Source organism: Pundamilia nyererei, unplaced genomic scaffold, assembly GCF_000239375.1.
Source record: "Pundamilia nyererei isolate P.nyererei 1_Seehausen unplaced genomic scaffold, PunNye1.0 scaffold00062, whole genome shotgun sequence".
Classification (NCBI taxonomy): Eukaryota; Metazoa; Chordata; class Actinopteri; order Cichliformes; family Cichlidae; genus Pundamilia; species Pundamilia nyererei.
In genome coordinates this window covers 543776-559227 of record NW_005187463.1, presented here as the reverse complement: position 1 = coordinate 559227, position 15452 = coordinate 543776, and positions in this window count along the sequence as shown.

The following is a 15452-nucleotide window of genomic DNA, read 5'->3' as shown; positions in this document are numbered from 1 at the left end:
ACACACACAGTCAAAACACTGCAGAGAAAGTGAGACACAGGGAGGGAGTTTTTCTGTGCCTTCGGATGTCATGTTTTATAGGATGTAAAAAACCTGAAATGTCAGAAATTTGGGGCATGCTATAAAATTAATTTGTTAGTTCAAGTAGCTGCTGGATGTAGCAGCATCCACGGCATCAATGCCAGACAGGAGAACCAGATTTATTTTGGCCTTTTCACGTAAAGGAGAGAACTCCAGAAATAAAGAAATATTAAGCTGCATATCTGCTTCTTTCAGTCTCCCTGCTGCACACACTGTATGCCAAAAGGTCAAGACTGACAGGTAATGAACTGCAATCACATTTATCACTTTTATTAAAACCAAATACAAAATATTAGCACACACATGGGTTATTATGAAAATTGCCTTTGAGAAACAATAACCATCCAAAAATCCAATTTCCCTCAGTTGTGTGAATGATCTAAACCCCCAGAAGCCCTCTGCTGGGGACAAGAAAACAGAGCTCATGCCTCGGCAGTGTTTACCAACATGCAAACACTCTCCATGGCTCACCTGCCACAGCTGAGGTCGGCTGTTGTAGCGCCTCAGTGAGGCACGCTCACTCACTGGGTCTGCCAGTTTCTCCAGGGTTGCTTCTGGTGCCTTCAAGTGCCGCGGTACCTTTGCAATCCATCCAGCGTCCTCATAACTCCTGCAGAGAAATTAGGACTTCTGCCCATTAGACACGTGGACCGAGTGCCTTGAGTGCAATTGATTAACTTGATTCCCGAAAGTTATTTGCTTTCATTTGAATTCTTAACCAGCCTCCTTCGTTGCACAAAATATATTAGACAGCTTATTAACTGGGGAGCCGATTCTTCCCCGAGGCTTTAAGCAAGGCTACAGTTCATCTGCATGATTTCATTAAAGAGTAATTAACACAACAAGAGGACGCATTGTTCCCTGATGACATCAACGGAGCACAAAATCAAACCTATTCCCTCCCGATAACCCTCAAAGCAACCACATCGTGTGTGGACTTCGCATATCAGTAATCAGGAGGTAAGCTTTGTTCAATGTTATTGTTATTGAAAGGAGCCAATTAAAGGTGCCTGTGTTCTGACCTCTGTGTTGCAGAAGTGTATCTGAAGTGTCGAACTGCCGGTGAGATATCTGGCCCGACTCCTAGATCCTTAAAAAGCAATATCAGAAGACTTATCAGTGTCGTGTTCAACTGGAAATCATGAGGTTCACGTATGTATTTTTAACACATCTAATGATGAGTGTAGGTTTTATTTTTTTACCTGTTATTATTAATATAATTATACTCAACAGTATTGAAAACCATTATTTTAAAAAACGCTATTAAAAACCATAATTTCTCACTTAAATTCTCACCTGGCATTAGCCCATTAATTAGCGATGGCACCAGCCAAATGATCTTTCAAATTACCCCTGATAAATGCAGAAAATCTGACACAATCTGTGAAAATTCATCTGAGCTCAGATTCATCAAGTAAACATAAATGGATAATGAGGCTCATCCTACGGGGGTCAATGACGTCTGAATCAAAATTTATGGAAATCCATCCAGTAGTGCTCGAGATCTTTCAGTCGTGACCAACAAACAGGCTGTAATTACCACCCCTAAAGCTGAGTGTGCCTAAAAGCACAAAATATCAGGATGTTCTCTTAATGACTAATGCAAAACAAAGACACACAAATTCCTATATTCACTCCAAAGTGCATCCGAGCGAGTCAATCGCAGTATTTGACGTTTTTACACATCAGCGGGCAGCATTCAGATTCTATTGGTTTTGCAGCTTTGTGCATAAAAGAACAAGGCGTGTTGACACAATGCTGAAAACACAGCAAAACCAGAGGAATAGCAAATGCAAAGCAAAAGTAAACTGGCTTTTCCTCCTTTAGTTAAAGAGGGAGATGAAATAAGAGTATAACGTAGACTCCACCAAAAAAACATTCTAGCTACCACCTAATTCAGAGCCAACTAATTTCGGTCACATGTGTAGAAATAGGACAACATCCTTCTTTCTACAAAGAATGGTGGCTGCCTGGTGACCACATTAAATTGTTTTACATGCAACTTGCGGTGACCAAATGACTGCTCAGAGCTTGAGGCCGTTGCACACTCATGACAACTTTTGATTGCAAGGCGATTGCGAAGATCACCAGACAGAAGGCAACCTCTGTTATCAGTCTGCACGAGCACAACTCCAGGGGACTTGACTCAACTGGCTGCCGGCTGGTTGTATTCTGGTTATCTTCCTCTTGAACAGGAAGGTTGCAAATATAACAGTTAAATATAAATTTCTGTTCATTGTGTATTTATTTCCATGCAGACACTATAAGCTATGTTATGTCAAATGTTTATTACACTTAATTTCTGTGTTATCAGAAACAGACTGCTTGTAACTGCCAACTTCACCCCACTCTATCACAGACTGATAACGGACTGGCGCATCTTATGTCAACATTTATGGAAAGTGTGATATGGCAGAAGTGAGATAAGTTTATCTTATTGGATAAAACAGATACTGACAAAGTTTAACTCTGAGGACCTAACTTGCAACACCTGTTGTAATACTCAGCATATCACAAAATGTAAAAAATAAACAAAAATGCAATAACATCGAATAATGAGGGAATTATTTTGATAATATTGTATCTTGAACTTTCTCGTGAGTCCCAGCTTCCAGTATAAAGGACTGTTTGAACTAATTATAGCATATATATATATCATTTTAGCTAGTAGAAGTATGTGGAGGATGTTACATTACTATATTTGCAAAAGGAAAAAAAACTAGCACAATGCAGTACAGGAGAGGAAAGAAGACTAAAAGGCTTATCGTGGTGGATTCAGCTCTGGCTGACTGCTGATCAGCTGGTTGGGATGTCTGCAGTGTTGCAAAAGCCTGTGTTCCCAATAGAGAAGTTGCAGCGTGCCCTCTTGTGGACATCAGGGTGTTTCTATCATCGTCTGCTGTAAACTGACTTAGATCACCAAATAACTAATAAGCCAATATCAGTTGTTTGCCGATCTAAGCAGATAACATCAGCTGTATGGAATCTGCTGTCTGATATAATTATTTTTTTACTCATCCTGCAGTATTTTCTGCACTGTTCCAATTATTTTGTTGTAGATATCAGGGATCGTATTGAAAACTAATATGTGAATATGTGTGACCTTGAGCGTTGCTGCTAGCAGATACATAAAAGAGAAGATGACTCAATAAAACATTGATAAAACACTATCATCATGAATCTGTCACCCTGGAGCTTTTTATATTCTGGCCATCAATCACTGCACTGCCAGAAAAGAGTTGAGAAGGTCCATTGATTTCACTGCGCATGTGTTAACTTCCATACTAAAAATGTATTATCACCACTGTAATCCTGAACTTCACACTACTTAAATACAGGCTTTAATCAAGTCTCTATTCACTGAACAAAATACCTATCTGCAATAACTGAGCACTGCGAGACCTCTCTTAAACAACTATAATGTGTGTCAAGGTAATTATGGACGTTTCAATTAGCAGTTTCAGAAACAAAATAATAAAGCAAGGTTATGTCCTCAAAGTGAAAACCTGCCCACATAATAAGCAGTATTATGTGAGGTGTGATGAGACTGTAAGTAAGGTACGCATTTCTGATTTAATACTTAATATGTGCTTGTGTTATGATAGGAAAGTGATTAATGCAGCAGTTGTGATGAAGTGTAATGATAGTAAGCAAGCCAACAGCATTAGTTCAACCAAAATGTTTCCAGCGTCTGCACTGTAGTAAGATTTAGTATATAAATCAACAAAACTTTAATGTGCTCAGAGGAAAAACTGAAGAGGGAAAACTGATGAATTGTTAATGTGTGAAGTCTTTCATTTCTCATTTGGGCAAAAACAAGCAAATTGAAGATGTCACACAGTCGCACTTCAGTACAGAAACCAGTTCAGTCAGTCATCACTCACCTGATTTCCAGGATGTGTATCAGGCAGATTGTTACTGATCATCACTGTTGCTGGTGTCCTCGGTGACTGAGGTTGAATTTTAACAAGATCACTTGAACCTTAGGATGACACAACAACAATACATTCTCTGACAAATTGTGCACTATAACTATGCACAGCAGTATCTGCCCTCAAGGTCAAATTACCCTGCAAGAAGGCCCCGGAGCAACAAACAGCCATGGTCCCTGCTGACCAGCTCCCAGTCTGGATGTGTATGGATGTTGTGCCTCTAATTACCCATCAGGCACAGAGCACACAACAGACTACAAATGCCAGCTTAAGCTTAATTATACAGTATTTAGCCTGGAGATGTACATACCAACTAGCTATTACCAATGCTCTTTAGTAGCTGCTCCAGGTATTTTATGCTTTGGGTTGTTGTAATAATTTAATTGCAGAATAACTTTTATATATGTTATAAAACCATATTATGACATGAAATGAACTGAGCTGTTGTTTCAAAAGCTAGCTCTGGCAGTTAGCACTGCTAGCAGTTTTAAGTCTGTTAGTAAACAAAAGGCTTTCATTAATATTTGCATATTTACTGTAAAAATGTAATGGGAGCTTAAATGTCAAAGAGAGAGAGAGTGAATAAAACAAATTTAACTTACAGTGGAAAGTACTGCGCTAAGAAAATGATGAGCCAAGCAATATTTGTTTAGAGCTAGCCAATGCTAGCTAAAAAAAAAAAAAAGCAGCAATATTTAGCTTAAAGTAATGTAATGTTTAATATTTTATAAAACAAAAAGCTTACTAGCTAATAATTTTTAGGGTAACAGTAGATACTTCTGCCTTTAGAGCTGCCTAAATTGTTCCGGCACAGATTGAGCAAGGTGCTGGGAACATTATTGATGGCCATGTTGACAGTTGCTGCAGATTTGTTAGCTGCACATCACTGATGTGAATCTCTCCAAAAGTGCTCTATTCGCCTGAGATCTGGTGACTATTGAGACCATTTGTCTACAGTAAACTCAATGTCATGTTCAAAGAACCAGTTCAAGATTATCTGAGCTGTGGGACAAGGCACATTATCCTGCTAGAGCAGCCATCATAAGACGAGTCCGTATTAGTTGTAAAGAGATGAGCATGATCAGCAACAATCCTCACGTAAGGGGCACTAAGTCTGCCAAGAAACACCAGCAGCCTGAGCTGTTGATACAAAATGTAGGGATCCATGCTTTCATGGCATTTACCCCGAGTTCTTATTCACTAAGTGTCCAAGTCTGACAACAGTTAGATCAACTTTGACGTTAAATTTCACCAAAGGCAGCAAACACAGCAGCTCTTATCGACAGAAAAGGTCAAGATATCCTCAACAATTCACCTCAGTATCACTATCACTGTACAGAAGCTTCACTCACTCATCAGTTGGCATTGGACCCATTCAGAGAGTGTTAAAGCCTCCTCCAGAGTAAATAAAATTAGACACTTCTCTGACAGCTGAGGAAAACAGTGGACTAACAGCAAACACTCACAACAAATGAACAGTAGTTAACTCAGGGGTAAAAACGTAAAACTGAATATTATATTCATGCATAGCCCTTTCTTTTTTATATGAGTAATTTATTGCTAAGTGTTTATATTGTTTTAATGTGCCATAATATAGTGTGTCCAAAAATATATTTTACACAAACAGTCACGCACACCAGCTGGCTATGGTTGTAACAGGATGCAGTATAATGTTGTTGATTACTCTTGGCTGACTAAACTGTGAAAGGTATAATTTAAAAAAGACATAGTTTAAAGAAATAAAACATATTTGTTCTGCAGTGGCCACCATAGTTTGGATTATGCGCTTGAATTGGGAGGAGAAAGAAAACAAAATTCCGTTGACTGCAATCTACTGCCATCTAGTGGTAAGATTTTACACACTGTAACTTAAACAACAAATTTCTGTTAAGTATACTCCAATATATATATATTTTTTTTCAGTTTTGCTGTAAAACTTTCAATTTTTTTTCTGAAATACTCATACCAGCCTGTCGCAACCAATAAATCACCTTTCTCTCCTATGCTCAGTTTCAATTTAAAGCTACACAAATGCGCTTCTATGTTTTTTAGATGTAATTACACAATAATCAATGTGTTGACTGGCTGATTAGAGACTTACATTAATGAGCAGTTGAACAGGTGTCTAATATTTTTCGAGTAAAATTGGTTTCCACGCTGAACTTCACGCTGTACCTGCATGAAGACCACTAATATGAAGTGACCAGAAGGGGGCACTGCAGCACCCAACAGCAGGTAGCTACAGCGAATAATTTGAATCATTGTGGGTGCTTTATGTTTTGTTTGTTTGCTTACTGTTTCTGTAGAGCCTAATATTTTATACATTTATTCATTATTTAACTTATTTTTAGAATTGTTTTTATGAGAATAAAATATCTAGTGTTTCGATCTGTCACCCTGCTGCAGCCATCATCCATAATCATTACAACGAAAACAAGAAGATTGATGAAACAACCTTGAAACTCGACCAGAGAGCGTGGTGATACTGCAGCTTTTCAGCCAAGGGATAATTTACTCTTTAAACAGTTTTTTAATTTGTATTCACAATGCAACAGCTCAGCAGATTTTCCTTTGGGGGGGCAAGCGATATATTAAACTGACACTTAATTTTTTCAATTGTTGGTTATTCATTTGGTGCATCGTGAAAAAACAACTGAGATAATATCTATATATAATATAGTCAAACGTTATGTAATTCCAAACATCGAAGCACAAATTTAAAGGAGCATTTACTCCCATATGAGATAAAGAAAAGCAAAAGGTCTTCATATTTGACAAAATTTCAGCTTGTTTTTTTCCCTCTAGGGGTAGTTGCCCTGTTAGCAATCAAGCCTTTATCACTCAACAATAGATTAACTATCCAATTTCAAGGCTCTGACTTGCACAGTATTTAAAATATGCTTCTGTTTGTTTGTTTTTTACCACTCAGTCTTGCTCTCAGAGCCGCAGGGGGGATCCTCCTGGAGTTCCAGGCCTCGTCCTCGCTCAGGTCTACACATACCACTGAGAAATTTGGGGTTGTTTGAGGCCTCTCTCTGAAACCGGGAGGGACCCACAGAGCAGAGGGGACATGATCAAAATCTATGAATTTCTTTCGACCTTTGAGGCCCAGGACTACCTCAGCTCCAGCACTCAGCTGACCACAGCAGGGGTCCAACAGGGGGACATCATCTCGCAAAGGAGCCAGGGTGACACGCTCAGCGGGGGGCTGAAGTCTAAGGGAGCCTACGTGTCCAGTTTTCGGTCTATCTCTCCTACCATCTCGGTGCAAACTGGAGTTCAGCCGCCTGATGACGTGAAGCTCTGAGGGAAAAGGCTCGAAGGGATCCAAAACTGCAGTCATTACTGCCTGGGAGGAAATTCCTCGAAGGCTCCTGCGAGTTTGTGCAGTGAGCGCTCGTTGCCCAGAGACTGGGTTAGTTTCCTGCTCGGATCAAATTACTGACATGTAGACCTGTGTGCTGAGCGTGGAGGTGCAGCTCCACATACCTGAGCACATTATTCTGTATTTGTAATAATACAATAAAGAAAAGGTCTAAAAACATCCCATCGTATCCATTCTGGATGCCACACCACGCTGATTCACTTCAGGGGAGCTTTCATAACTAATAATGTTCCCTCTGAGCTTCTATATTTTGGCAAGCTACACCTACTAATTTATCACTCTGACCACATAAAAACATTTAGTCAGCCATGCCCTGGAAAAATACTCTACACAAATGTTGTTTTAGTGGCAAATGATAAAGGGAAGACTTGGCCCAGCATCAGGGTTAGTGAACTGTGTGTCTCCTCCTCGGAGAACGCCACATTACTTCCCGTGATTGGTAAGGAGCCGTTTAAACCCCCTCCTTTTGAAAAGTTGCCCGCTTTTCCCTCAAGAAACCACAAGATGGAGCAGTAGAGCCTAGACGTAAGATGAAGCAGAGCAACCCAGTCCCTTTTGAATTCAATGACAGTCCACAAATATCACAGCAAAAAATAAAAGTCTCAGCTGTACTGTCATGATGATGCACTATGAATTCAGAACTACCAAGGTGACCACAAGTCCAACACCGACTTTGACCGAAGTCCCTGAAGACATATTATTAAATTAAATTATTTATTTATTTATTTATTTTTGCTCATGAAGGCTAAACAAGTTGTTTTCCAAGCCTGAAGTGCTTTTAGCACAGAGAGACTTCAAATGTAGGCTCTGCTTTGTTTTTATTTTTAATTTTTTTTAAAGCCGGCAGTAAACTAAATGAAAATTATGTAAATCACACAGCCAAAGCAAAAAGTGTTTTTTACAAAGGCTGTAATCTGGTGAATGTGCAGGCTTTGAAAGAGCTGTCTCATATTCACTGAAGCCAAAAAGCACAGGAATACTATGTGCCTCGCTGCCTATTAATTAGCCTCCTCATGTTGTCTGAAATTTAACGTACAAATGTAAATAAATGCCCCACAAATTTACAGGCACGGTGGGGGTGTGCGTGCTTTATAATGAATACTGAAGGCACCCTGGCTAAGTGGCATTTTTTTTCTTGGGAAAGAACTGATGCTAATGTGTCAGTGGTGGTGATGATGGTGATGCTTGCTGATAGATGATTTTTACTCGGGCTGTCATTAGGAAATGTAAACACCCAAGAGCTGTTGAAAAGGATGTGTTAAAAATAGCCTAATTAGAGTTATTCTGATAACCGACTGGTGAATATGCCCAACTCCCACACAGTGCTCCTCCACAAAAGGAGAGCAGGAATGACACTTGTGAAATCTTCTATGGCTTTTTTTTTTTTTTTTTGGAAATTACTTTTTTTCTGGTATATCACACCATTGTCACAACAGTCTTGTGGCTTGAAGTGTGCAGATTTTCAAATATTTTGTAGGAATTCGGTTATATGTGGGTCTAGAGGTCCACATGACTTGCTGGAGTTGGATTCCATTAATCCTTCCCTTATGAGAGGTTATAACTGCATCACACTGTATTCCTTCCAATGCTTTTGTCTACCAATTATTTCAGAGGGTTTTTTTTGTTGCTGCAGGATTTTAAATACCAGACTAGGCTTGAGATGACTGTATTATTTTTTTTCCTTTTTTGCAGGGAATCAGATATTTCTGGAGCAAGCAGTCATTACCATTGGAGCAGCCCTTGTTACTGAATCCTGTGTTATTAGTCAGCTTGTCTGCTATTCTCTAGACTCCTCCACAGTCTCAGAAATAATTTAAATCTCACATCTCGCCTGTGGTGCCAGGTCCAATGCTATAGTGCGGCAGCCACTAATTTGCACGGTCTGCATTCATCTGAGAAATAACTGTTGCTCTGGATTAAGAGCCGCTGTTGTCTCCGATGATGCTGTCGCTGCAGAGGGTCATCAAAGCAAACTCCCAAATGTAGCGCCGGCTTTCTGAAGACAATATAGGCCGATGCTGCTCCGGGGCAGCAGAGCCAGTATTTTTGTTAATTAGAGGGTTGAGGGTGAGTCGGTATGACACCTCAGAATCGTACAGGCAGGGCTAGGAGGTGAGGCGGCCACCTGGCACGTGGGGAGCGTATCATCACGGGGCGGAGAGGATGCTTTAGAATGGGGATAGACAGCATCGTTTATCACTGGAAGAAGGAGCTGCAAGAAAATTAAACAGATAAACGCAAAGAGATGAAAGACAGATATTAATGTCTGCATGTGTTCGTATCAGTCCTGCATAAAGGTTTGATATATTAGGCAGCAATACCTTTGGGGCCACAGCTCATAAAAGCAATTCCTCTGTATGCATGATATGCAATAGAGTTCATACAACAGAGCCCCATCGACGTTTGTTGCATAAAGCATCCGCGGCTGGGATTTCGTCCGTATGTCTTGTAAACTGCTGAAAATGCATGACCATATTTATAGCACAAGGGCCCTAAGTCATAACTCGTAGGTCAAATTCATCACACTGTAAAGGCACTGAATTGATTACTGCCCGTTGACCATGAATGCATTAGATTAGAGGGCAAATTGGCTGCAGTGTAGTCTGTGTCATGCTGTGTGTGGCACCCTCAACCATTTGGAAAAATCCAAACAGAGCGCATAGATGTAGCTCCCACGAGCAGCAGGGGTAGCCATGTCCTCAGAGAGTGGCCGAAGGCTTTATTGTAGCGCTGCTTCCCGGCCCTCGGTTGCTGCAGCTCTCCGCTTGTCACACTCAGTTAGCTCAATGAAGTAATGAATATGCCGCTGTACATTTTTCATGAGGGAGGTGGGAGTGAAAAATCTGCTCCTTATAATGCTTTTAATATGGAAGTTTTCACACACCCTCTTCCCCCCGCAAAGCCCTCTCCGAGCTATCATGGAGACGCATGAGCATGATGGTTTAATGTTAACATTCCCCAGGGGAGAGTCAGCATAACGCAATGTCACTTTCAGTGATGAATATGGTGACTGCAGCAGACATACAAGCAGCTGTATATTATGACGAAGTTGGGATAACGGTGGCGTCTGCCCTCCTTTGAGAGAAGGCTTTAGCTGCATGGGGGGGAAAAACTGGTGGCCAATTCTGTCACTTGAATGGGTGACTCAGGCACATCATTACAGTAATGAATTAGTTTATCAGGAAGCGCAACCATAAGCTTCCAAAAATGGAGGGCTATTAAGTATTCAAAGATAAACGCAAACAAACACAAGGAATAATCAACAAGTAAATAATTAGGCAAATGATTCCGGCTTGGCATGTTTGCAATTATTTTAAATGAACTATTTAAAATTATTTAACGTACAAGAAAACAAATACCCACGCAGTAGATCTAAATAGTCAAACATTATGCTAACAAAGATGGCGGTACTGATACATCACTGCTCCTGATACAAACTAAATAAATTATATTAGGCTACAGATCTTTCCTTTTTTCACATTTCTGTCTGGAGAGGCGTTAGACACGAGGATGCAAATGCTGACACCAAAGCAGACAGAAATAACAAAGTCAAACCTTTAATTTGGCTGATACATGAAGTCCAAATGAACAAAGTCCAAATAGCAAATGAAAAAGGGAACAAAAGCTGAGATCCAAAATACACAAGGGGAGCAGAGAGCCATACGGGGAAAACACAAGAGCAAACAGGGAAGGACAACTGATGTCTTGGCAAAGGACAAAGGAAAGGCAGCGCTGTATATATGCTGAGGGCTGACTGAGGGACAAACAGGGCATGTGCTACTGTTACAATGTGGATGTTTAGATTACAATGTGGCTTCAAACAGTGGCTTCAAAAAGCTCAGGGTTCAGATAGTTTGTTTCTGAGTGATGCTTCACCCACCTGCCTTTTTGAGGGGCAACGAATCAAATGGCTTACACGGAGGGGGAGGAGTTAAAATGGCATCTTTCAGACAGTGGATGGACTTGGGAGCTGCACAAAGGCCCACTTTGCAATAAATAAGGATTATAATGAATCGTGTAAATCATGCAAATCTGTGACAGATTTTAATCAATTGAAATTGTTTTTAAACTGCATATTCACATATTTGTGTTTAGGAATAAACATACAAATTGGTGGAATGTTTCAGTACATTTATACAGTATTGTGCAAAAGTCTTGAGCCACCCCTCATTTCTTTATATTTTGTTAGGAAAATGGGAAACGTGAAAACAGACATAGAAATTGAGTATAGAAGGCAAACACATAGTTTTAATTTAATTAGCTTGAAAGTCAATATTGAGGATGACCACCTTTATTCCTCAATGCAGCCTGAACTCTCTTAGGCAAGCTTTCTTGTCATGTCTTTAAATAATCTTAAGGAGTAGCTATCCAAGCTCCTTGCCTTACCTTTTAAAAAAAATCAGCACAGCACGTTACTTAATTACGTAATTAGTCACACAACGCGTTACATTATTTTCTTGTTACTCTATGAAATTACTTCAAAGGTACTGTCACAAATAGTTAACAATATAAATCTGAGGCTACAGTGCACACTAACACACATCTCTATACACATGGTAATTCTTTTAGTTTTTAGGTATGGGGACAAAGCAAAGATAAAAACCAGTCCAAAGACACTTTAAAGCAATCGCCACAGTCCTTCTACTTTAGAAACATGAACAGGTAGAAATGGAGGCTGCAAGTCTGAGTGCTCATCACTGCTTTGTTACTTGTTGATGAGCAGGGTCTGGCTCTTGGGCTGGGGGGTCAGCGTGCACTCAGCTTTAAAATCCCTTTGGGCTGTTGGCTAGTTTCATGTTAGCAAACTATCTATGCAGATGTGAGAGCTTGCAAAGAGCTGATGTTGTGTTAGCAGTATAATGCGGTTGTCCCTGTCCTGGATGCTGTTTGTGCTTTACCATACTGTCCTTTTGTGAAATAAAAATAAATTGATGTCTATATCTTCACTCCTTAAATGGCTGCATGAGCCACCATTTTTCTCCTCCCGAGCATGAATTGAAATCAGCTGATTGTTGGAAATGCTAACAGGAATAACAACATATTTGTAACTGTAATGTAATTACTGAATTTAGTACAGTAACATATTACATCACTGTGTTATTACAGTAATGCATTACTTAAACACTGGGAATGAATGTGTGGTGTTTGGGATCATTGTCATTCTGAAAAATTAAGACTATGGTTTGCTGTAATAATATAATTTAGAACCAGTTCCTTACTTTGTTTATTATGTGTAGACACTGGTTCATCACTTAAGCGAGTTGCCTTTTATGCTTGAAGGATTCGTAGGTCAGGGTTAAGTGGCTTAACAAACAAACAAATAAAATTTCCCCAAGACTTGCACCGTACTGTAGGTCTCCAGACCTACCAGATACAGAAGGTTAACAACTTAAGACACAATTGCTAAGACTAAAATCAAAATATAGTTAAAAAGGAAAAATAAAGACGTGAAATGACTAGCTAAAAGCTTCCCAAACAAACAAAAACAGGAACCGTACGGTAAAGGTATTGTAACAATATCCACTTTATGCACTTTTACTTAATATTGACTTCAGAATGAAATGAACAGATAACAGGTTACACTGAGGAAAAGGTACTTTAGCTCATCTGTTAAGGATGCTGGGCTGTTTCGTATCATTTCTGCTTTTAGAGATATTTTTTTTCTCAGCCTCGAGGTGTCTGAAGACACCACTCCGCATCTCTGCTTTTGATCTCTGCGTAATAACACATGTGATTTTCAATTACAAATAAGACACTGCATTAGGCAAAGATACACGGAAGGTAATGGACTTCCTCTGTTGCTCGGTAAGATGGACTTGTCCCTCAAGACCTCTGTTTCCATTATTAAACCACCTGCACAGTGCCCACCTCTACAGTTTCCATCCCTTCTGACCAAGGTGAAATTACCTGCTTTTGAACCTTAAACATTATAAAAAGAAAGAAAAAGAGCCGCAAAATTGTCACCCACAGTCTCAGCCTTCACTGCCCGGCAGGACTTTTTGTGTTCTTTAGGGCGGCAGCAAACAAAATATGCATTGTTGCGGTCTGACATCCCTATAGTTTTCATAATCAAAATATCCCAAGGGAGTGAAAAGCAGCATGTGAGCTGGTGGCAAATACTTTCACCGGCCACTCTCCCAGTATGTATCAAGACCTGGATGATAAATTACCATAGTAGGGCCTGAGAAAAAAAAATGAGAACACCCCAGGATGAATGTTGTGTTGCAAATACAAACACTTAGTATTCCGCAGGGCTGAGACAAAAGTGGCTTCTTTTATGATAACCTAACAATTCACTGTGCCATCTCCAGTCTAACAGCAGCTTATGCAGATGTGCACGGCTCAGGAGTGCTCTGCTGTACTGAGGATCACCACCCACCCCACCACGCACTCACACACACCACCCCCTTGAAATTGTTCAGCAAGCAGGTCACATTGCCGTGGGCTGCCTGTTGTGGATAAAATGCTGAAATACTGTGCTCCGAGACACTCTAAAGCCTTATCACTCACCTACCTGGCCTATAACAGTCTGTGATGGATAGGCCCAGACTGAACCTGCAGTCTCCTGTCCAACCCATGTCATTTAGAGAAAATAGATTTGCTTGCTCCTAGGCTTAGATTACTTCTTGACTCTTAAACAAAACCGAGCTATGGGTTGCTTCCCATACACTACGCGACTTAGAAAAATCACACAAGAAAAAAAGAAAACAGCTCTTAAAAAGCGTTTAAGTGCAGTGTTTGTCAGCGGCTGAGTTGTGTGGCACGGGGTATGGATGGGAATCGAGTCAACGCTGCAACGGTGACCTCATTTGGAGGCAAGACAAGGCAGTGAGTTGAAATTGAAAATGTGAATATCCAGCTAATGGCAGAAGGGAGCTGGAGATATAATACCAGATCTATAAAGGACAATTTGAGGCCCTCCACTCTTGAGACTCGGGCGCTCAATCATGAAGTGATTCACTCAGATTGATCAAGGAGCGTTGTAATCACATGGGAATGTTACATGTGGCTCCAAAGACGGCTCGCATAAGTGTCAAGAGATTCAAAACTGGATTTAATGGATCTGAGGTGATGTGCTTAGAAATCCTTTCAGAAGGTGCAAATAGAATCCTCAGAGCATTTTACTGGCATTTAGCAGCTGTCCGGTGAAATTAATGTGCAGAACAGAGGAATAAATTCACCGTCAGAGACACAGAAGGCTGGAATTTACTCAGTATTCTCACAGCAGAAAATCAAAGGGCCGTGGCCCTCTGAAAGAAGATTTAGAAATCTGCTAATGAACCGCACTGTTGATAACAGTCCCGCATTAAGCAGAAAGCCTAAATGCACTTACAGATAACAAGCTTTCTTTTATTTAAAGCGATTCCAGTTAAAAGCTCGCTGCTCCCTCTGAAATTGAAATAAATGCCGCAAATGTGATATTAAATATTCATAACCTTCAGCTGTCATCTAGCTTTTCCCCGTTTCAAGACAAACGTGCAACAAAAAACATGATCCAGCATAATTACGCACTTCTAATAAGTGTGAAGGTAGATGAGTGGGGCGTTAAGGGAAAGCAAAGCCAACTGAGATATCATGAGCTGCTTTGAGTTTCATGAATGCAGGCAGGTAACTTCCTTTTTCTTTCCTTTTTTTCTTCCCCCTCTTTCTCACGGAACATTTTCACATCTGTCTAATCGTTGTCTCCCAAAGCTTTTAATGCCTTTGATAAGATTGCAGACAGATAGGCCCATTGACTTAGGCTTATGTGCGTCTAAGAGAAATCATGACAGTAAACCGGTGCTTTTAAAACTTTAGATGGAATATGGCGCTGAAAAGGTTTTATCTAAAGCTTCAATAAAACTGCACTTTTATACTGAGCTTTGAAGAAGCGCCAGCCTGTGAAAAAAAATTCATATTGTTTTGACATATTAATGAAACTACCTGTGTTTATGTCGTGTTTTGCTCTGCTATTTGACGTAATGATTCTACACAAAGCAACAGGAGGAGCCTTATTGTCAGTTTTTAAATTAAGAATAGTACCTATAGTATTAAGAATAGTACCTATAGATACA